General features: G+C 40.0%; 1 protein-coding gene across 1 annotated transcript in view; it reads left to right on the top strand.

The window, feature by feature from the left end:
- PPARG (peroxisome proliferator activated receptor gamma) overlaps nt 1-24,497 on the top strand; it is a 51,463-nt gene that overhangs the window by 371 nt on the left and 26,595 nt on the right. The gene's annotated exons all lie outside the window — the stretch shown is intronic.

Here is a 24,497-nt window from a genome sequence, read left to right on the forward strand (position 1 = left end):
AGCGGAGCGCTGGCGGGCCCGGCGGAGCGGAGCCGCGGAGCCGCGGGCGGGATGCGGTGCCCGGAGCGCCCCGGCCGCGCTCCAGGTGCGGTGCCGGCGCTCCGGCCGGGGCAGCCCGGGCGCTGTGTCCATGGTGCTGCAGCGGGGCCCGGCACACCGGCAGCGGGGGATGCTCGGGGCCGCAGGGGCGATGTCCCGCCCCGCTGGGGTGGAGGAGGTGATGGGGAGCACGGATGGATGGATGGATGGATGGATCCGCTGCGCGCCGTCCATCCCTGCCGCCCGTGGGGGAAGCACCGCCAGGGCAGTGCTGGGCTCACCTGGCTGCTCTAGTAATGAATGAACTACTCTTTTTTTTTCTTTTTTTTTTTTTTTCCTCTTCAATTTCCCAATCGCAGAAAGTCGGGGAGCCTCTCACAGCCTGCAACAACTGAGATGCTATGTTGAAATATATTGTGTCTTGATGGCATGCCTCAGGTTCGCAGGAGCGTTTTGTAATCTTCCTGGTGTCATTTCTCCCCAGGGTATTCTGCAGCTAGAGAGTGCAAGTTCCTGTGGTGTTGTAACTTTGTGGCCCTGTGTACACACGACAATACTATGCTGACTTAACAGGGATGCGTTTATTAATATCAGTGATGTAAGGCTGGTATTTATTGTGATCAAAAGCTCAGGGAATTATCAATTTCTGCATGTCCTGTGGAGTTTAAGTTCCTTTAAATCAGATGGATCAGTTGAAATTCTCCTTGAAATAACCTGGGATTTGGATTTGTATTTGTGACTTGCTGCCCCATCTGTGAGCAAGCTTTTGCTGTAGAACACTGTTATAATGTTCCATTTAAAAATATCTATTTTCTGGTAGCAATTAGTCTATCATTTAATAAGTAATTTACCTTTTAAAAGGTTACTATGATTTGTTACTAGTTAACCAAAAATTCCCAGTGTACACCCAGCAATTGTGACATATGATACTGAGCGCTCTCCTTTGAAAAGAAGTTTCACATGGTGTGCTCTCGTTAATATCAGAATTTGGTGCATCAAGTGATGTGCTTGACATCATTATTCACTTTGGCTGTCACAAAAAAAAATTGCTGCAAAAATTGCTCAGAGATTTAATTATGAGATTACAAGAAATCACTCCTAGCAGTGTGTTAAGGCATGTGGCACAATATAAGCATGGGCTTGTCAAGGGGAGAGAGAGCTGAAAAAAAAATAGTTGGCACTGACTTTGAATGATAACCAATCAGAAATATAATATATAAAGGTATTTTTACACAGACAGCTTTTGAGTTTGAATGATTTTAGGCATCAGTTTTGTAAAATATCTCTCTAACTTGTGGGGGTTCAGAGATTTTGTACTTCTAAACAGCCTTAAGATGGTCTGTGTTTCTTAGAAATGCCAAATTCCTGAATAATACACTGTATTTAACATCAGCATTCAATTATAATACGGAATATACAATTAATACAATTAATATTCATTAATAGTTTTCCTGATACGAATTTGTGTTTCATGTAACGAATTTGAAATGAAGGCGGTGAAATATTAGAATTTAATTGAAGGATATCGAAGCAATGCCTCTTAACCTTCCTTGTGGGACTGATAAATGCACCCCTTATCAACAGTGCTTCTGAATCTGACTCTTTTGTGGACTTTTTTAAATAACCATAAGTCCATTTCCAAGTCAATAAAATACATTTAGGCACTGTTTCAATTACTTTTAGTGTAATTTCCTCCTTATAGCAATGGCTAATAAATTGAATTTTGAAAACGATTTTATTGTAAAAACAAAACAAAAAAAAAAAAAAAAAAAAAAAAAAAAAAAAAAGTGGAATGAAAACTCTGTCTTGTACAAAGCTGGACCAAATAATGAAAAGTGAACTTAATGCTTTTTTTCACCTTGATTGGTGAGGCCCTCTTCAGGCCCTTTTTTTCTTAGTGTGATCTGCTCAGAGTGGAGTTGAATATCTTTCCTAGCCCTTTTTAGTAGCCTAATTGTGAATCACTAATTGTGCCTGTTTGATATTCAGAATCTGAGTTTCTTTTACAAGCTTTTTCACGAGGATTATTCCCATGTCCTTCTCTGTCACGCAGTAAAAGTTTCCAGTGCAGTTACTCAAGAGGAATCATCCTACAATTACAAATTCTCCATGAGTCTTTTGAAGTCATGGATACAATACTTTCCATTAGTTATTGCCACTAGTTTCATTTTTTAATCACTAATAGGTTTGTTAAATCCAGCATGATATCGGGTGATAAGTGCTAGTTGTTTCACTCTGTATTTCCATAATGGTGTCTTGTTTTTTAACAGCAGGATCTAGTTTTCAGGTACTTTATGCCAAGTGTTCTTTGTGTGTCAGTTCACTTTTTGTGAACTAACAAGAGGAAGAGGTAGAGACAATCCAAAGCAAGAGAACATTGATGTGCTCAAGTCCATACTCCTCAGGCCACAGACAGAATTTGGGGGTTCCCAATAACAGGTCAATTTAAAGGACTTCATTTACAGACTACTTGGGGAAAAAAATCTCCTCCTTGCCCCCGTCTTTCCCTGTGGAGGTTTTTCCAAGGCAGGATGAAAAATGGAAAAGCCGTGAGATTTGTCTTGGGAGTCTCAGGAATAGGAAACATCAGTTGATTCCTACATTAAATGATAAGCCTTTTCTATTTCTTTTGTCTCTTCCCCCGTCCACTTTTTATTTTCCACAAAGGGAAGAGCCCAGGGAGTTTTCCCAGTTGTGCTTTGTTTTAAATGTAGGGTAGTCCGCCTTTTTCCAGTGGTGCTGCTTTCAGGTTCCAGGGACAACATAGAAAATGCTGGTGCTAAGCAAATTATCACCCTGGTACTCAGCCCTGTGGTGAGTGGGCTTGGGATACTCCCAGGTCTTGCAGGTATAAGGAAATAGGAAGGAGAAAATAAATGTGGCAACCATAGGAAACATTTAAGTTTCTACTTCAGCATCAGCTCTTCTGCTGCAGCATGCACTTCCCTCTTCCTCCTGCTACAAAGTTGTCAGCTCTTCTCACACTGCAGGGCTAATCATAGTAAATCTGTCAAGGAGTTTTGCCCTTTAAATTTAGAGGGGGGGAAAAAAAATAAAGCAAGGCCTATTCTGCAGTCTTCCTATCCGGAAACTTTCGCAGAACTGAAGTCAATTTGATGATGTTCACATTTTTCTCCCACTCCACCCACACCTTCCATTATATTATTTGGCCTGCTTGCCCTCTCATAACCACTCTATAGAACTGAACTAAACAATGACATCATTCCCCAATTAAAATTCGTGATACATGAAATATAGATATTTTTAATTACCTGTGTTGCAGTAGTACCGAGCAGCCTTGTCAAGACTGGGGCCATCTTCTTACTCAAATGAAATAATTGCCCCTGTCCTCAATACTGTGTGATCTGGGACATGAGAATGCAAAGAGTTCCCCATTTGCAATGGAGAAACAATGCAGGAAGGAGACTGAGGCAAAAAATGAAATTTAAAATTTTGGTGTGTCCATTTGTGCTTACAAGAGCAAATGATGCTGACAATGGTAATAGATTCTAATCAGCATTATGACAGAAAAAGTTAGGGATTTGTGTAATAAAGCTCCAAATTTGCAGCAAAAAAAAAACATCTCAACTTCTAAGCAGTATCCTCCTTCTTTACTGGGCAGTTTTTAAGCTTCCCCTGGAAACAGGAGAATATCCCCCTTAGACAGGGGAGGAGAAGGAGCCAGCTCCAGAGCCGGGCTGTGAATTTCTGGAATGGACTAGCAGGAGATGCTCTGTGGACTTGCATAAGCCACCCCCTTTCCTCATGACTAAGCAGATCTCCTCCATGCCATGCAGGCTGCACATTCAGGACAAAGTCTATGAATTCAAGTCTCTGAATCCCAAAGTCTACTCTGCTGGTTGATAATTAGCAATTTACAAAACACAAAGCTGCCGCAGCGCTGGGGATGTACGTCCAGCACTGCGTGGGTGAACATCCGTGTGGGGTTCTGGACATGCTTATAGGGGATGTGTGTGTGTGTAGGGAAGGGATTAACCCTGTGTTGGGAATGGCTTCCTGCTAATCTCAGCAGTGCTGAAAGGCCCTGTGTAATTTCTGATAACGCAGGGTAATAAATATTAGGAAATATCCCAACAGAAAATGCACAGAACACTCCACGCTAGCAAAGGAACTTCTTGGTTTCAGGGAAGATGCATAGAATCTAAAAAATAAATCAAAATGCCAGCTTCCTTGAGGTCAGTGGTGGATGTGCTCTCTCAGTAGGATCAGGTTTGCAGTGATAAAAGTTTAGTCCTCTGTACAGTTTGCTCCCTTGCAATTACTGCTGGATTCCTGCGTGGCTGTGGGTTTAGCATGCTCAAAATTGAGGCTCCGGCTCTAAAGGAATTGCTGCTTGCTCTGTGAGACTAAATGCCTGAAATTAAATAACCATGAGTATGTATTATAGCTTAAGCTCTTCTTTTTTTTTTTTTTTTAAACTTGTGAGAAATGCCAGTGTAACAGGAGGAGTATATTCAGCTGCCTTTTATGTGACCAATTTCTTAACATATTTCAGCTCCAAATGAAACGCCAACATTTTGGTGCAGTTGGTGTTAGTTTATTCTAGACTTCAAATTAGGCATGGATTCTACTTTTGGTCTTCTCACAGCTATTATTATGCCATTATAAAATAGTCTACTTCGTGCTGCTTTACGGGCTGCTGGAATTTCATGAGCTCCATGGGGATTGATGTCTTTCCTCTTTATCACAGATCAGATTGTGACATATTTTAGATTCCCTTTTGCCAGAATCCTGTAATTTTTTATAGACCTCCAGCTCCAAATCTTCTAACTCACCTGTGTGTATAAAATCCGAAATATGTGATTTGCATCAGTCATACTTTCAGCTGTATGGAATATTTCTAGGATAAGGCAGAGCAGTGGAAGTTTTCTGATTGCATCTTGTGTTTCCCTCTGAGTTTCAGCATTTACTTTGCAGAGAATTTTATATTTGCACAGAGCAGTCCTGCCCAGAATTATGATCTCGTCTTAAACTTTTTACACAATACATGATTACACCGCGTTGCATAAAATGGGATTTTTTATGTTATAATATTGCATGAGAAGTCCATAGTACTTGTGTGTTTGTTTAGATTTATTGAACAGAGAGGTTGTGTAACTGCTGTTAGTATTTGTGGCCGTGTAGCAGCAATTGTGAAGTTTGAGAGGCTTTGAACTCAGGTGCCATCTGTGTACAAACAGACTGAGGAACATTTTCACTCCCTGTGCGAGGGGAGTATTTGAATATTGCTGTGAGCTAAGTGCTCTCCCGTGGTGCTGGGAGAGAGATGTCAGACTACCAAAAGACTCAGATTGTTCCACCAAAAAAAGGAACTATGGAAAGAAAAATGTTAATTACAGGCTTTAACACTCACACCAAGATCTTCTAGTAGGGGTGGTCAGAAAAACAGGTTTTACTACCTGGACCTGGTGCTTTGTGGTGCTATCTAATATGGGGGCTTGTGGAAAAATGCAGCCACTTCTATTTACTGCCTTTCATAATGTACATATTTCCTCATGATAGGTTTAGGACCTGACTTTTTATGTCTACAGTAAATAAAACTGAGAGTTTATCCTTCCATCTCAAATGTGTTTTCCTTGGAGTTGCTGTTCCCTACAGTGGTATTTCAACTACAGAATTTTATGCTGAATCTCAGTTTTTAAGCTTCATGGAAGCATGTTATTATGTGGTACATTGCTAGATTGATTTTGAATCCTACCTATGAATGTAAAAAAACAAGAAACCCAAATTTTATTTTCAGTTACACCCAGAGAAATCTATAGATAAGCAAGTACAGAAGTACATGAGGGCAAAAGGTTGCTTTATTTGCTCAGAGTTTATCTGTATTCTCTAAACTTATTCGGGACCATATTCAGGGAGAAATTTTGAAGAGGCTGTAGCAGAGGGTCTCATTCCCTTCAGGATTAGGAAAAAAATTATTTATTTGCTTTCTAGCAGTTATTATGTCTAAAACAAAGTTCTTGTACTGACTTAATGATGCAATGCTGCGGTCCCCCTGAAGTTAACCAGTGACAGGGGATGGATTTATTTCATGGAGTCACTAAAGTTCTGCAAGGGTTTCATGTTTTTCTTCCCTGCTGTCACTCCCAGATGCCAACATTTGCACTTAAACTGCATTTCTGAGATGCCTTGTTTGTACATCAAGGCATGATAACATGTTTAAAGTTTGAAATTATTGGGAATGCTAAGAAACACAAGCAAGTGTTTTATTTCTTTTAAATATCCCATGGTATTGGCAATATAAATTGAGTTTTACAAATGGGTGCATATTTGGGGGTACTCATATGGAAGTGCAGACTTTTTGGGTTTTGCCTAGAACAGGATTAGAGAATGTGAAAACAAAAGTTCTAAAAGTGTGCTTTCACTTTCAGAATTTCCAGCTGTTGCTGAAGCTGGTTTGAGATGATAAACAAGATGAAACTTTAAGCTTTATTTAAAATAAAAGGGTTTCACATTAAATCAGCTCTCTGAATAAAATAAGCACCTTTTAAAAGGTTTCTTTTCCTGCATTTGGTTTAGATGTTTTTGCATTTACTTTACAGCTATTGCCAGATTTGCTGAATTGGCCTGGATGCTTTAGTGAAGATCTCATCTAAATAGGAGTTGTTCATTTGACTACAGAAAACAAGTTTCCAAATAGGTGCTACAAAATTTTCAGGTCTTGAATTTAAAATAGGAAAAAACAAATATTCAAGAATTCCATTGAAAAGCTCAGGGTTTTTTACCAATGGTTTCAATGTATTTTTCATTAGTAAGGCAAGGCAAAATAATTTTTTTAAATCTGATGGAAGCTCAATTATTAGTTCCTACCTTGCTTCTTTGGGTTATTATTGTTGTTGCTGTTATTAGCATTATTATTATATTTCATAAATGCTACTGGAAGCAAATTCCAGCTCTGCTTTGCCAGCTTTTGGAGCAATATTTGTGATGTGAGCTTGCCAGTTGTCTCAAACTGCTGAATTGTTTTTGTGACACAGCAAAGAACATTAGGCCATGATGAACAGGAAACTCAAGAGGGTTTCTTGCACAGCTTCCTTTGGGCACTGCCCAGATTTTGTTCTCTGACCCTCGTGTGGCCAACTTCACCAGGATATTTATGTCCCCAAAATCTACTTTAGGGTCGGGCTTTGTGCAGGGATCCAGCCCCTTGGATGAAACCCACACTTGAAATCCTTGCACTGCTCCAGGTTTTCAGACAGGGTAACACATCAGGTTATGCAAGCTGCATTCTGACACAGGTAATGACATTTGAGGAATTATTTTCTTAGATCAGGATTACTGATTTATTAAGAAATAGTGATTACAGCACAGCTGGCGTGGGCAGGAATTCTTGACAGTGCTTGAAGTACTGGGAAACCCTTCAGATCAAGAACCCACCTTTCCTACAGCAGAGACATTTTCTTGTAGATGTCTTCTTGAAAAAATTTTGGCAATGAAAATCGTAATCCAGAAATAGAATATTAAAGATCTACATGGTTCATTTATATACTAAAAAACCCACTTAGCAGGGGAATGTCGGAGTCCACAGTAGCAGGTCCCATTATGAAATGAGCCTATCACTGTTTTCATTGGTATCTGTCAATTTTTTCATGAGTCACAGTTTTGTTGAGAAGGGCCTTTTTGATGCAAGGGAAGAGTTGCACACAGCACAGCAGCTGTGCTGTACACTGTGAGCTGTACACAATCTGCTGTTTCATCCTTTATGATGTAACACTGAGGATGTGGAAGTCATGTGCACTTCTTGCCATTCTTCATTTTGGTGCCAATTTCGAGTAGGTGAGAGATCAGACAAAAGCCCAGAAAACTGCTGTGTATTTTCTCAATTCTGCTTTTACAAGATAACAATATTACCAGTGCCCTCCTCTTTTCTAATATTCATAAAACAGAATTTATGCAGAATAGGTGGAGTAATGTGTGATGTTAAGATTGGCTCTGGCTTTTTTAATCTTGTGAAATAGCAAGATTATCTTTAATCTTAATGGAGGCTACTGGTGTGCAGTGTGATTAGATTAATTGCAGTGGTGGATTAGGGCAGGGATCGAAGGCCAGTGTGGGACTTTGGAGGCCCAGCAGAGTAGGGAGTTGGGAAAATGGGAAGAAGCTGTCCACAGTGAATATCAGGAAAGGAAATTAATTAATTAATTAATTAATTAAAGGAAATTTCAAAGGAAGGCAGTGGGCAGATTAGCTATGCCTGCTGGGTTTCTGTATTTATTTAGCCCTTTTTATTTTTGCCAATGAAAAGTATTAAAAAACAGGAGAATTCTTTAAAAAAATACAGATGTTTGAATTTCTTTCTCAAAGCCTAAAGTTTATTGTTGGAACCTTCTTGATTTTGAATTCTTCTCTCTGGTCTCTTATGAGATTTTCAGCTTTTCTTGGTTTAAGATATGCTGACAATGCCATAACGTGGTCTTTCACTGTATTTTGGCATCGTTGCTCATTGTTCTTTTTCTGCCCAAGTTTGCTCTGTTTTTTAAATCTAGCCTTACTTACGACTCCTCTGAGAACAGGAACTGTCTGATCTGCTAACAACAAGTGACAGCTTTCCTGTCACTGGGGACAGCAGGGCAGGCAGGGAGTGCTGCTGCAGCCCGAGGTGAGTTTAGAATAACAATAACTCGTCCATAGCCCCAATTTTCTGTCCTGAGCGTGCCTCTGACGCAGGCTGGGCAGCAGATTCCTGTCTCCTCCCTCCCCAAGAACAGGAAGGCACAGCATAAAAACCATGTGGCAATTTTGAGTTTCTGCTCCAGCTTGACCCTTAGACACGAGGGCGACTCTTGTGTTGGCACTGGTGACTGGACATCTCCACAGAATGGCAGAGTTTTAATTTGAATTTTAAAAAAAAAAAAATCAACATTTTTCTAATTTTTTTTAAATTAAAAAAATTAATTTAAATTTAAAAACAACAAACCCACAACAAATTGCTAGGTGTGAAAACAGCAGGATTGTCTCTCCCTTTCCTCCCCAAAGTTGTGAAGGGAGGAATAAAGGGAGGAAAAGGGTTGAGGTGAACAAAGGAAGAGAAAGTAGAGAGAGCCTTTAATTGTCCTGGAAGGCAAGCAGGAAAAAGCAAGGAGGAAGAAGGAATTGATGCAGGCATGGTTGCCACTTTCCTGACAATTACTCCAGGAAAGGCTGATGAATGTAGTAATTATACCTGGCAGTTACTCTGTGAAATAAAGGGATTCTCTGGAGTTCAAAACAGCCAGAGTGATAGAGCACTCATTTAGCTATGAATATGGAAATGAAATAAATGAAATAAAGACAATGTAGGCTAAGTGCTAAATAGCACTGCTGTCTTCTTCCTCTGTCATTTAAACAGAGGAAAACATCCTCTGAGTAAGAATTCCTGAAATTAAATCAGAGAAGAAAAATGGGAAATATGCTGCAGAGGGAAGGGTGGCAGTGGGAAGAGTTACTGACAGAGCCCATGGGATTTTCCTCCTTTCATCTTCTAAAAGCCATTCTTCAGAACAGGTTCCCTTATTTCCTTTGGTGCTGAGCAGCAAATCTGGTGAAAAGGGACTTTTCCTCTACATCCATGGACAATGTGGGTTATCCTAAAAGCTGTAGGCGATTTTGATGTGCTAGTATGTAATTCACTATTCCCAGAGTAGGAGATATAATAATAATAATATTAATAATTATAAATATGAATAATTATAAATATGAATACTTAAAACTGCTTTCCAGTTCGCTGCAGTATTACCATTATTGTGGAGCCTTGAAGCAGCAAAATATCTCCTGTGATTTTATGAGACATGAAGATGGATGGGTAAATGCCTCTGTTGGATGGCAACTACAGGAATGTGATCGTTATCAAGAATGGAACTTGTATTTTAGAATTTTCCATCTGTACAGAGGTTTCTGCACAGATATTTCACTGAAATGAACTGCAAATTTGGGAAAAAATATGTCAGTGCCTTTATTAGTGCTCAGTACAAGGGTGTACAAGAGAAAAGCATCTCTGGTGAGATTTAGGAGTCCTGTTCATGTTCACACTGGGGCTGAACCTCCAGAGTGGTGTGAACCCGCCACAGGTACGCCCAGCAGAAACTGGGACCACAGGTAGGAGAAAAGCTGGTTCACATTGAAACAACTGAGTGCATTTGAGGAGAACCAAACAAACCCCAAAGCAATGATGTTCCCCAGTCTTACTGGACACAAAGGCTTGGACCTACCAGCAAATCAGAGAGAGCTGATTTTGGGCACAGGTGAGGAATGGAAGGTTCAATGGATGCATTCTTAGAGCTGTCCCTGCTCCTGTTCTAGCTCAGCTAATTAAGAGCCATTCCATCACTGCCCTGGAATAATTTAGGAGCCAGCAGGGGCATGGACCATTTGCAAGAGGCCATTTGCAAATTGCCCCCCAGTTTGATGAAGGGACAAGCATGGCCAGAGTGGGAGCCCTGGTGCCCTTCAGTTTATTGACATGGAATCAGCTGAAACGCCTTCCAGACCTGTTAGCATTTCTTTTAAATTTCTTCCTGCCCTCAGAGCAAGATGATCTGTGCTTAATGTTCCACTCCTAGATTTTTAGCTCTAAAAGAGGAGTGATTTTTAATGTGGAGATCTTTTTAAGGGAGCTCGTGGCACCCAAGACACAAATTGTGTTTGGCGAAGTAGAGGATGGAGTTTCATGAAAAGAAAAATCTCTGCAGGTCATTTTAGCCTGTGTTGCCTGTTTATTTGGCTGCCATGTAAATAAATAAAAGAAATAAAGTCCAGAATCTTTTAAATTACTCCAATTTTTTTTTCTCACCCCTGCTGAAACAAGTTACTGGAGTTTGTGGCAAAATTCTTCCTCTATTTATTCATCTGTCCTGAGCAGATCTTAGTGCGATACTTGTATATGATACAGTCACTGCTCTGAAAAATAATTTGAGTTTTTATTGTCCTACTGTCTGTTCCAAGAGCCAGAGACAACATTGTAACTCACCTGTAAAGAATATATTACAAACTGTTTGCTCTGAAAATTCCTCCTGGCTCCAGTGAAAGCGCAGAGGGCAAACAAAGTTCTGAAATGTGTGCACAAGGTGTGAGAGAACGGGGTTAGGCCTGGCTTTAATTCCTGTTCTGGTCCTTCAGGGCAGCCTAAGCTCTGCTCACCATCTCCTGCCTTGAGTGGGATTGCAAAGGACAGCAGGAACAAGCCACACTGGCTGACTTGCCCCAAATTGTGTCAACAAATAAACCATGGAATTTTAATTTTGTGGTAATTAAATAGAAAGCATTTTACAGAGAAGTGTAAAATCTAAAATATGAATGTGTATTTAAACACCTGAAAATTTGAGAGCTAAAATATTTGACAGTGTTGGCACTATTTTAAATTTCATTTTTGCCTTAAACATTGATAAATATTTAAATGTTAAATTCTTTCAGCTCTGTGATCACTGATTCAATTAAAGGAGCTGAAATTACTGTGTTTTGTTGAGACTTAAAAAGAAATGTCAAGAACCTTGTATGGGTAATTAAACAGGTGAAGCATTCAAGAAGAAATACAGAATAAGCCATAAGATTTTTCAAAAGAATGAGACATTGACTTCATGATAAAAATTGGGCAATTCAGAGACTCGAAGTACAATTTCAGAAGAAATTTTAATATTTTCCCTTCAAATAATTGACTGACAACCTGAAAAACAGCATAGAGAGGGGGAAGATGTTTCCCTTGGTAAGGACATTTTCTTGAATATGGGAATCTAGAGATGGGGAAAGCATTTATTTATATAGGAAAAATACCTCAGCACTCCTCAAGCCCTTTTGTTATTCTTAACTAAAGAGGAATTTTTAAAGGAATTTTTTTAAAACAAAACTTGTCATTTTTTTAACCCACTAAACTGAAAGAAGGGGGATTCAGGTTGGATGTTAGAGGGAAATTCCTAATTAAGAGAGTGGGGAGGCCCTGGCACAGGGAAGCTGTGTCTGCTCCATCCCTGGCAGTGCCCAAGGCCAGATTGGGAAGGAATTGGATCCACCTGGGACAGTGGAAGGTCCCTGCCTATGGCTGGGGTGGGACTGGCTGATTTTTGAGGTCCCTTCCAGCCCAAACCATCCTGGGATGCTGTGAAGCCATCTCCTCCTTACATGTGCTGAGGCAGCAGCACAACCACAGCCACTCCAAACTGGAAGAGCCATCCAGAAATGCAGAGTTCTGGGAGATCTTTTCCTCTTTTCTGAACGTTTAAGGCATGTTTTTCAAATTTTCTCCATCCACCCTGCAAAACCTGAGCTGAAGTGAGAATTAAACCATAAGAATGGATATGTGGTATGTTAATATCAAATCAAAATTTTCATATGTACCTGAGCTAAAATGGGAAATAAACCATAAGAATGGATATCTGGTGTGTTAATATCAAATCAAAATTTCCCAACTTCAATGGTTTGTAATAGGACTAAGAGCAACACAGATGGAGAAATAAAGGAGGTAATGTGGGAATTATTGTTAATGTTAAAAAGGGTGGCTCTGCCCATAACCAAAGAGTTCTTTCAGCAGTAGAACCAATTCCCTTAGTTTCCTATAGGTATGTCTTTTTGGAATTCTTCATTGGGACTTTTTGATTTTTTTTTTCACAAGTTGAGCTCAAATTGTTGCTCTTCCAATGGTGACACCAACAATTATTTCAGCCCTTTGTGTTCAAACTCCTCTACATTTTTAATCAGTTCTAGTTGAAAAAAGCCAAGTTTCCAAAACCCTTGGGATGAAGAGAAAGAGCCCAACAAAGACACGCTAGGAGTGAATATTATAAGCTTTTTTTTCTTTACAATGGCATTGTCAACTGAAAAATTATTTTTTAATGGGCATTATATGAATCAATCTGTTAAACAAATATTAGCGTATTAGAATGCATTCCAAAATTTGCAGTATTCTGCATACCTTTGGGATGTGCTGGCCAGCTTCTGGAGCCACTGAAATCTGGGGCTTCCAAGAAGTTCCTCACTTCAGAATGAGGCTGGATCTGAGTATTTCACTACAGGGAACTGGAAGCACCAGAAATCCCAAGGGAAACATTTCCCTTTTGGTAAATCAATCATGGCCTCCAGAGCAGAAGGCCCAGAAAGGCATCTAAATATTTCCACTTTAGTCTCAACTACTTTGTCCATCTTTTGAATTTCCTTCCTCTGTATCTGAACCATGAGCTGTTATTCAAAAATTGTGTCAAACCAATTCATAGAGCCTGAAACTTTTCCAAGAGAATAAAAAAGCAGTTTGTGGCCTCTGGGAGAGTAAATTCCAGGGTTAATTTATAACTAAAGCAAATGTATCTATAAAAAGAAGAAAAGCTCCATAAGAAATATGTTAACAAATGACAAGAAAAAAGAGGCTTGATAAAAGATATCAGCACTTGTTTGGCACCAGTGATTTTATGACTGAGGAATTCAATTATAGGTGTGTTGGGAGTAGCAAATCACAATCCTTTAAATTACTAATGGGAGACAAAGCTCTTTATCATGGCCTGAATGTGCTCGCATGAAATGTTCAGTCCTGCCCTCTGTAAATAAACTTTTAGTGCCTGCACTGTGCATCTGCACCAGCCCTGTGTCACCACCGTAAAAAAGGTACTCCAGCCTGTGAATCACTCCTCAAACACTGCTGGAGCAGGAATGATGTTATCCATGAGATTCCTTCCTGTAACGTGGGCTGTTCAGCTCGTCCTTTTTCCTGCTGTAGTATTATTATTATTATTATTTTTCTGGAGTGGTGCTGGATTTGTTGGCAGGAGAGCTCGGGCTGTGTGACCTCAGAGGACTCCCAGCGATAGGCAGTGAATGCTATCGGCGGGGATTTGTTTGCTGTCTTGTTGGACACATGAGTGTCACAGAGCTCTTGGGCTGGTGATGCAGATAATGACTTTGGACTTGCCCAGGAGAGGCAGATTAGGCTGGGATCAATTGCAGATTAAGCCTTGCCTAGAGCCTGACACCACGGGAAGGCTGTCAGCTCCCTGATGTGGGAGCAGTCAACCCGTACCTCGCGTCAGCCCTGGAAGGAGGAAGGGCTGCTGCTGGAAATGCAAATTTCCCTGGTGGGGAGATCCCCCTGCTCACAGCTGGGGCAGGGAAGTGCAGAGAGCTCCTCCTGAGCCTTCCGGGCTGGAGAGCTGCAGACACGGAAACTCGTAAAGGCGGCGGGGTTGGTTTGAGGCTCCTGTGAGTCTTTGTGGGGTTTTGTTGGTTTTGTTATTGCCATGACCTCCAAACCCTCCCTTTCTACTGGTCCACCCCAAACTATTAAGCCAGCCAGTTATACAAGAAGTAATAGTAACAAAGATAGTAAAAGTAACAAAAAGTAATTCACTTTATTTCATCATCGCTTCCTTTTCTTCTTGTGGCTGACAAAAAACATTGTTTGCCTAGCAAAGGTTCAATGCATAAAGCTTTCACCCTGAATATCCAAAAAGCAAAACATGTCATTCTTTTTGGTTGTGTCTTTATTGACCAGCGGGTTTTACTTTTAGTGAAAGAATTATTCTCTCCTAAATAAGAACTTATTAACAGTTGTTGGTTTTTACCATCTTGAGCATTTGAAAATTTTAAAATATAAGCAACGTCATTCAACTTCTAGTTATTTAACTAATTGTCTTTGTTGGTTTCATTGGCATAGAGGCAGAAAGAGTAAGAAGTGTTGGAGTACCCCTATCTTAAACTATTAAAAATGTTTATCAAACATAATATGTAATAAGTATGTAACCACTGTGATTGATAGTTGGTAATCTGCACATAGCACCAATATTGAGAATTAATTTTACAACCTCCTGCTTTTAGATCAGGTTCATGAAATCCCAGGGAAGTGTGTGAATTTCTGAGACAGAATCTATATTGTGAAGAGGAAAACGCAGTGCTGTAGAGGTAGATATTCCACACAGAAATAGCAATGTGTTCCAGAAAGCCAGTGCTGCCCTGGTGCTCTGCATGCAAGCTCTCAAGCCTTAAAACTCCTCACAGTTTACTCTCAGATGACACTGGGGGAAAAAAAAAATTTAAAAATAAAAAGGTGAAAGACTCAGGGAAATACCTTTTTTTAAATGCTGGGGGTTTTTTTGGTTGACTCCCTCTCAGCCTCTAGGAATGCACTGGATGTCTGTCAAGCCCACAGGGCTGTCCACGCTGCAGAAGTGTATGAATTTGTCTCTATGCGGAGCTGCCATTGCTCTTTTCCTTATCTGTGAAGGAAACACAGCAACTCCCACTGGGGAAATTTCATCTTAACTTGATCTTAAAATAAAAAAATCAAGGGAAAGGTCATATCCTAATAAGCTGTGCAAATCTAAATTCCCAGGGAGCTTCAAAATGACATTGTATGACTAGGGCATTAACAATTTTCCAGCATGTATTTTTGAACTGCTTACAATAGTGGTTTTAACATCCCAGAACAAATAGTAAAAGCAAGACACAACTGGCAGGATCTGAGATCCTCCTGAGTGCTGTGATTCACAGCACGTGGCCCATTGATAATCCAGGGGAGCTGACAAACACAGTGGGATTGGCAGCTTTCTCTGCTTCCATTGAGATGGAGATCTCAGGAGGAAGCTTTTTATTGCTCACTCCATGTATTATTGTGATGTCAGGATCGATAGTTGGCACTTTTCCCCCAGTCTCAGATTTTGGAGCAGTGATTCCCTTGGGTTGTCTGAGGAAGGATGAGTTCTGTGGTACCTGCATGCTCTGGATGGAGATTTTGGGTTGTTATGGTCAGATATTGAGCAGGAGGCCCAGCACTACTGTTCAAAACAGATGCTGCCATTGCTGTCCTGCAAAAGGTAAATTAAGTGTGCTGGTGAAAATTTTACAGCCAGGTTCAAAGGAGCCAGTGTTTGTCTGCAAATTATCTTGTCTGACTCAGTGTCCACACATAGAGAAAGCTGTAAAAAATAATCCATAGTTCTGAAATGAACCAAGCCCAGTAGCAGATTACACCAGAAGCAGTGCAGAAAGCAGAATTAGACCAGTTTCTGGTTGTGTTAGTTCTGCACACCATGGCACAGAGGTTTCAGCAGCCCTTCCCTTGTGTAGGGAAGGTGTGCCATGAGCTCAACAGTGCTTGGAGCCCAGTGAACACCTGTCTGCTTCACAAATACTCTGCTGTTTAGCCTAATTTGTGATGCTGTACTGATAGCAGAAAGAGAAGGGGAGAGATCAACACCAGGCTCTGCGTTCACAAGCCCTGGCAGTTTGGGTGGGTGGATGGAATTAAATCATTGTTGTGCTTATTTCCATCCTGGTCATGTCCCTCTACGCCAGGCACATCACTGCTGCTGAAGAGTCACCAGAGCTGCTGCAGAGCCACTGCTCAGTTTGTACAGAGTGCAGGGAGAAGGTTTAAAGCAGATGTTCTCACTTTGCTAGCAAAGGCAGGAAGGGTGTGGGAGCACATACCCCTTCTGATCTCGGGGATTGCAGCTGATCCCAAAGTTCCAGGGGCAGTTCTGCATCAGGAGAGTCTTACCCTGATATCCAGTGCTCTGTTACACTCCCCCTCACTGGGTGGAATCCAGGTGTCCCTTCACAATTTGCTTCTTGGTGATTGTCTCAATCATATTTTAACCTAATTCTTTTTAAATACAGCTGGGTATTAAAGAGATCCACCATTGGCATAGAGAAATTTGTAACTACTGAGCTTGGTTTGGCAACTAAAGAAAACTGAGACCAGTAAGAAGTGCCAGGAGCTCACCCTCAGTCTACATCAGAGCCACATGTTTGGCTGTTCACACGCCTGCTTGAGGGGTTACAGAAAGTCACAGAAATGACTTTTAGTTCCTCACACCAAACTTGCTTGCCTAGAAAAGGAATCTCCTAAAAAGAAAAAATGGGGTTATGACAATAATCATTTATTGCAAAGTTAACTGTTGGTATTCTGGCCCAATTGAAGATAAATTGCTGATTTAAAAATAAACCAATCCAGTTATCAAATATCCTAGAGTCTGTGGGCAAAATTGCAGTGTATGATTTGTGGTTTGTGTGTGAGAATGGCACATGTATTTAGATTAAATAAATATACTTACACATAATTATTCAAAACAGCACTTCTCAGGAAGTTAGTTCATATATTTTTCAGTAGAGAAAAAAAATTCAAGAAATTAGCTATTAATGTTATCAATCATAGTAAATTGTAACTCTAGTTTTTAGTTTTCTAGTTTCTAGTAACTCTACATTTTTGGCTTGATTTGTGGAATATTCTTATGTTTAACACAACATGAAACTGAAGGATTTGGTGTTAGCTGCCCTCTTAGGTTCCTTGAAGAAGAAATTCCTACAGCAATTTAAATATAGCAAAAACCAAGACGATGACAAGAACACATGACAGAGAAGGGAACTGAAATTTTCTCAATCTCTTTCTTCCCCTCTTTTTAATGCTGTTAAAATTTAACACAGCTGCTTTGCTGGTGCCCCTATTGTTAATGTTGCATAACCCTATAATTATTAATCTTTTTGAAACACTGTTAGAACTTGATTATACACTTTTCTCCTCAAGTGAAAGCAGCAAGTGCTGTCAAAGGCAGGATGGCAGCTCAGGTTTTTAATGACAGCAGGTGAGTTTCCGTGAGCTGGGATCTCTGTGAGCTGTCATCTCAAAGTCAGACTTTCAGAGGATTCCAAATCCATGGGAGCAGAGGTGGCTGGGGCTCGCTGAGATTGCCACTCTCTCCACAAGGCTTCTGTGTAAAATACAAACCTCAGGGGCTTTACTGCTTCACTCAAGCATTGGTAGGTTCTTTCCAGCTGCAAACACATCTCCAAAAATGACTAGTTAGGAGCAGCTGTTAAAAATAGCAGAATTGTGAAACTGGACAGAAATAGCTTTCTCCTGAGCTGCTCTTAGCCCTGGATGCTCCGCTCTCCATTGGTGTCCTCAAGTGATGTCACTTGAACTCTTGGACATCTCTTGTCAAAAATAGCAAGGCCAGTTTCCATCTTCCTTGAGCAGAGGCTGGGACAGTGGCAGGGGCCCTGTGAGTGTCACTTGCCACCTGCTGACACTGTGGGTCAAAGATCACCAATATTAAGAAGAATCACATCACACAGTTTTTAAAATGTTTATTTATTGCACAGGCAAAGAACAGTAGCAAAAGCTGCTGGAATTCTGTTTATTGGCAGACTCAGATATTTAATTAATTTATTTATTATAGATATTATTTTATATTTATTTATAAAGAAATATATTTATTTCTATATATTTATTTTATTTATTTAAACACATATTTAAGCACTTATTTTAACAAATATGAATACAAACAGCCCCTGCTTTGGGGATGAGGGATACTTACAGGAGTTACAGGCAGCTCAGAAATGCAGAATCTTTTTCATGAAAATGTTTGTTCTTTCCTGGGCAAAGCAATGCAATTCCCATGGGGGTATTGGAAAAATTTTACTTCAAAATAGACAGGTTGACAAAAGTAGGAGCAAATCACATCAGACATATTCTTAGGATATTAATAACACAGAGGAAGAATAACAGAAAATAAGATCAAAGAAACTTCTTCCTTTTAGTTTTCAGACACATTATAAAATCTAAGCCATGCCAGATACCTTATTAGGAAATACAGTAGGTTTTTGAAACTGCAACCAAGTCAGGACTTTGTAGAATTTCCCATTAATGTATCATTATGCAGGTTACATTTAAGTTCTTTTTGAAGTGCATTAATGATTTTGACATTAAATAAAATATGAAATCGTGTTCTTTCCCCACAAATATTCTGTCTTTTTTATTGTTATAAAAGGGCTGCAGGGGGAATATTCATCTCTTAGTTCAGGTTTAGACAGTGCTTCCCCATTGTGTTTTCAGTAAATTCCTTCTGGGTTCTGAAGAGAATGGTATCTTGGGTTTGGGTTTTTTTTCCCTTGAAAAGTACATTTAGAAAAGAATTCAATATTTCCATGAATTCTGGGCTGTGTTGTAGGGGGGCTTTTCTCAGAAAACTGGGAGGAAGGTGGCAGGAGGATTCAGGTCCCCTTTTTTAATTATCACCTAAAGTTGAGCTGATAATCCTCTGTCTGAGTCATGGATTGTGGTATTTCCTTTTTGAGTGGTAAAGGGGGTTGAGTTTATCAATTTCAGAAGGAAAATTACGTCACTGAAAAGAATTTGATTTCCCCAATATATAAAGTGACATCCAGGACTGCCTGGAGTTTGGTAAGGAAGCTGTTGGCTATAAACTTAAAATATTAACCATTATAAATTATAAAATTCAGTATTAATATTATAGTATTAATGACAATTTTTTAGTTTAGAACTCAAGATGAAGCAGTTCTGTTCTGGGGCTTTCTGGAATCATTATTTCACAGTAACTCAGATCCTGGGTGCTGCATCTGAGGCTGTTTGGGGTTTTTTTTCCGCTGCTCAGTAGTTACTATAGTTTCAGCTACCAGTTTGCACAAAGCTTTTCTGAAGTATGTAGACCAGAAAAATACTAATGAAATGCCTCTCTTTTTTGCTGAAAGCTAGAAATACGAAAGGAGGTGTGTTGGTACTAATTTAATTCCCAGTTTTTATAGTGGATGCTTTAGCATTCTTTCTCCCAGTTTGCTATTATTTAGTCAAACACAGGCTTTAAAATTAATATTTCTAATAACAATCCTCAATGCTTAATTTCCTTCAGAAATTCCCCACCTCTTTTTCTTCTGGAACAAAACACTGAGCACAATGTTACTTAATATTGTATTTTATACTGACTCCCCAAAAAAGAAGAATGGGGAAGATTCTCTTGAAGCTTGTAGTCCAGCAGAAGGCTCACAAGTGAAAACTGTTCAAGGTCACTTAAATCTGGAGCAGAGCTCGACATGAATTTCCTGGTGTGCATGAAATACTCCTCAGAGTGTTGCAATTGCAGTGACAGCAGCTCACCCTCCCTGTGCCCCAGCCCACACTCCCGGCCTGAAGCCACCTTGACTTCAGGAGAGCTTGAAAGCTGCCTGGAAAAATGACTGCTCAGAAAGAGGGAGCGCATGGGAGGCAGACAACATTGATCTAAACCTGTGATAAGCATCCAGCACTATTGAGAGCAATCCCTCTTGAATCACATGTGAAAACATGTCAACATGCTTCAGCTGGGAAATTTTTGGAGGGTCAAAAGTACAGGAGTCAGGTGACAAGGGATTGCTCTGGTGCTGGAAAGTGGCTGAGCAGGTTGGATGCTTTGCAGTTCATACAGTTGAGAAGGTTATTTTTTTTTTTCTAATTTAAAAGATGAAAGAGATCCATTTGTGCAACAGATGATAGATGTGCAAAAGTTCATGTGTGTTTATTATTACATTATTTAATTGTAATAAATTATTACATTATTTATCATGTGTATTTATTATTACATTATTTAACCCTACTCAGTGTAGGGTAGAAAGCCTGATGTTGGATATAGTCAATTTTGGGGGTCCTTTTTACTTTCCTGGTGTTTGTCTTGTCAGAATAATGTTGGGATGTCACCTCTGCTTCTCCTCCAAGCTTAGGAAAGTATGCTAATGAAAATACCCTTCAATAACTGTGTGTTAAAAACAAAATCTGATGATCCCCACTAAATTAAAAACAAAACAATCAAGTTATCAAATATCCCAGAGTCTGTGAGCAAAATTGTAGTGTATGCTTTGTGATTTGTTTGTGAGATGATGAATTTGGGGGCAGCTAAAAGAGGAGAGTGGTGAATGCTCAGCCCTCTTTGGTGCTGTTTATCTGCTTTCTCAGGATTTGGTGTGTTGGAATTATCCTGACATCAGAGTGGCTGCAGAGGCACACAGAGAATATTTTACACTGGATGTACAGAAATTCTACAGAATTCTATATAGGAAAGTGTTTTTGCCGTTTCACTGAGCTCCCTGTATTTAATGCAGAAATGCTCCGCATGTTTACATTCATGAATGAGTTTTGCAACATGGTGCTTTTCACTTTTACAACTTGGTGATTGTCCAAGATTAAATATTTTGCCAAAACCCAGCACTCAGTCAAATCACGTGGGCCCTCCCTCCAGTCTTGCTGTATTCAAATATATTTTGCATTTTTAGTGTTGGGAAGATGAGAATGTGACGGAAACTACTCATCCTGATAGGACAGAAGCATTTTTATGGATTATTTGCAGTGTGTTTGACTGCCAGGAAGAACTTTAAAAGTGGGATTTAATTCAAGGAATGAGTATTAATTCATATGGCATTTTTTTCCTCCTCCTCCTCCTCCTCCTCCTCCTCTTCCTGTGGGAGTATTCAGTGTTCTGCCATGGCAGGGAACTGCATTTAGGATATTAATGAGTGTATTTCACCCCAGTCCAGTTGTGTGCCTCATTAGCTCATCTCTTGGAAACAATACTGAAGTTTACTGTCTTGTGAACATTAAAAAGCACTGACATGACAGAGTCTGAGGAGAAGAAAGAATCCCAGGCTTCTTACCAACAGAATTCTGCATCCCTAAATTCCCTACTACTACGACATGGATTGAGAAAACTTGATGTGGTTATTTAGTATTAAAATTGCAAAAAATTCTTCAGGGTTAGTGTCAAATTTATCACATCTACAGTGTTTTAAAAGAAGATTAACTGGATATGGTGCACATAACATTTATTATGAAAGTTATTAACATTTCAAAAACAAATGCAAACTTTGTGTTCCAAATTTCATAATGGAATACAACCATTTAAAATTCCATGCTAAATGGATACCTCAGCTGTTAATTCTTGGCCAAGCACCATTTCCAAAGAATGGAGTCTGTTATTAGTATATTAAACTGCATTAAGAGACAGCTGATAATGACCTAATGAAACCAGATAAGCAGTGGAGCAGCAGATTGTCCTGTCAGTGGCTGTGGTGCTCACACAGGTTTGTGCTCTGCCACACCACCTGAAATCCTGGAAAATCAAATTTTCACACAACACACCATGTGTGAGCACAGGATAAACTTCATAAATGTTTTTGTGCTGCACTTTAAGGCTTCAGACAGAGCTGTTCCCTGTTGAAACATCAGCAGGCTGCTGGCTGACAGTGCCACTGGGACTTTGTGGTGCTGGGAGTTTATTTTATTAACTCTGGGCACTGCCTTGCCACTGGAGCAGTCTTTTTACACAGGAAATAGGGCATTTTATGAGCCCCTAATTTCTTATGGATGTGTGTTGCGACACACCTTGATTTATCTGTGTGTAGGAGACGTAATTTAATAATGTATCTTAGCCAAAGAAGTCCTTTCTTAGCCAAAACTGAGGTTTTAGAAGTGCTTAACTTCAGGCAGGTGTTTTGATGCCATTAACACCAATGCAATATTCAAAATGAGTGTTTTGCTCAATTTCGACCCAAACACTGAATTTCTGTCAAAGCTGGAAAACTTTCTATTGACTTCAAAGCAAGTTTGACTCCTGAAAGCACAGTCACAACTCGTGCAGATGAACCTTCTGGATTGGTCTCTTGCTCTTAAAATACATTTAATGGCAAATACGGTATTTTGGAATTCATTAATTCCTTGTAGATGGTAAAACTTTTGCTAGACCCAGCAATACGAAGCCTGCCCAGTAGAAATAAATGCCAATTATTAAAGTATGTTGAGCCTTGGAGCCAAGCACGGGCCTGAGAATGTTAACACTCTTATCAATTGAATTGTGTGCTGCTGTTCCAGCTGACAAAGCCCTGCTATCTTGTGTCCCACACGGCGTTTTTGGGGATATTTTAGAATCAATGACTTCCTTCAGCCTGGGGAGGCACCTCCAGGGCTGGAGCAGACCTTCCCTCAGCTGCTTGCCAAAGGGGGCAAAGGGCTCTCCCAAGAAGTCAGCCCTTGCTGATTACAAAATCCAAAGTGATTCATTGCCTGTCTATCAGGATCCTATTTTAAATCACAATGATTCATAGAGAGCAACGCCCACATTTTATATAATGAGGCACTTTTACAATACTGCCAGCACAAGTCGGGGACATGCTGCTTGTTCCTGCCTCCCTCAAATCCCTCCAAACCAACAGGAACCACATTTCACTTCTACTGAGGCACCTTTGTAAATGCCAATTTATGGTCTTTGCCCCTTGAAATCCTACAGAGGTTTATTCTGATTTTATATAACCAACCAGATGATACCTTATATTTCAGATTTTTATGCTATACATTTTAGGTGTACTTATTTTTTTTTCCCAAAGAAAATAAATAATCATCTCTATTTTGAAGAGTGGGAGAAATTTTTAAGACATTTTGAAACAAAAGGCATTGGAAAAGAAGCCTTTCTTCAGAATCACTTTTAGTTTCAGCACATGGTGCCTCACAAAGGATGACTGGAACTAGGAAAGTGCAGTTTCTCTGCTCAGGGATTTCTAAGAACAGTTTGAGGATCCTTTCCCAGAAACTTTGAATCTGATTTAACAGAAATTATCTCCTCATCTCCCTGTTCTGCCAGTGCTGTCACCCCAGTAGAACACTTTTATTTCTCTTGCAGTCAGATTTTACCACCAGGAGCCCAACTCTGCCACTTCCAAAAATTTGTAGTTAAGTTCTCCATGATTTTGAAGTGTTTTTCCTTTTAAATCTGAGCTACCTGCCTGTGAGTTTTTCAGATCCATAAATCAGTATTTCTTATACGGAAATTTCCCATTGTTCAGTATTCTCAATTTCTATTGAAGCTCCTTGAGTGCAGCCTTGCCATCAGTTTCTTTCATACCCTGGAATAACCTGAAGTTTCGTGGATCTCTATCCAGTATCAGAATGCAACAAACCCTACTTTAACAAATTAAAATAGGATGGGAGAATTTGTAGCATATCTGAGTAGCCTGTGGCATTTTTTAACTTGTTTCTCATTTGCAATTATATTTACAAGGGTTTATGTTGCTGCAAGGGTATAAAATGCTCCTACTCCAAGTAACCCAGGCCATTTTGTGTGAATTCCATGGAATAGAAAATATATTTAACACTAAACAGCTCTATTATTCCCTGAATGGGCTTTTCTTCCTTGTTTCTATTAACAACTGCCTCTTAAACAGTGTGGTAAATTTTATGGACTGTGCTTTTAGTGAGCACAGCTTGTAGTTATAATTCAGCTATAGGAATAAAATACATTTCCCACTGATTTATGAGTTGCTTTCTTTTGGCCTTTCCAAGTGTTTGGATTTATACAGTTTCTCCTGGTGTTTTACTGTGCAGCCTTGCTGAGAGGATGAATGGATTACCTCCCCCTTTACCTTTTATTTAGCTTTTTGAAGGATGTGGCTGCCACAGGGCTCTGCAGCCCTTGCACCACTGGGGTTTCTAAGCCTCCCAGCCCTGGTCACACTGGGAGATGGGGCAGAATTGACTATCCCCAGCAGTGTTTGTTTGATTTCTGAGCCATCCAGCACTGGTTAGACTGGGACATGGAGCAGCAATGAGCATCCCCAGCAGTGTTGGTTTGATTTCTGAGGCACCCAGCAGTGGTCAGATGGGAGATAGGGCAGCAATGAGCATCCATCCCCAGCAGTGTTTGCAGGTGTTTCTGGGTTTGCTGGCACCC

Source organism: Pyrgilauda ruficollis, unplaced genomic scaffold (genome assembly GCF_017590135.1).
Source record: "Pyrgilauda ruficollis isolate IOZ18807 unplaced genomic scaffold, ASM1759013v1 scaffold131, whole genome shotgun sequence".
Lineage (NCBI taxonomy): Eukaryota > Metazoa > Chordata > Aves > Passeriformes > Passeridae > Pyrgilauda > Pyrgilauda ruficollis.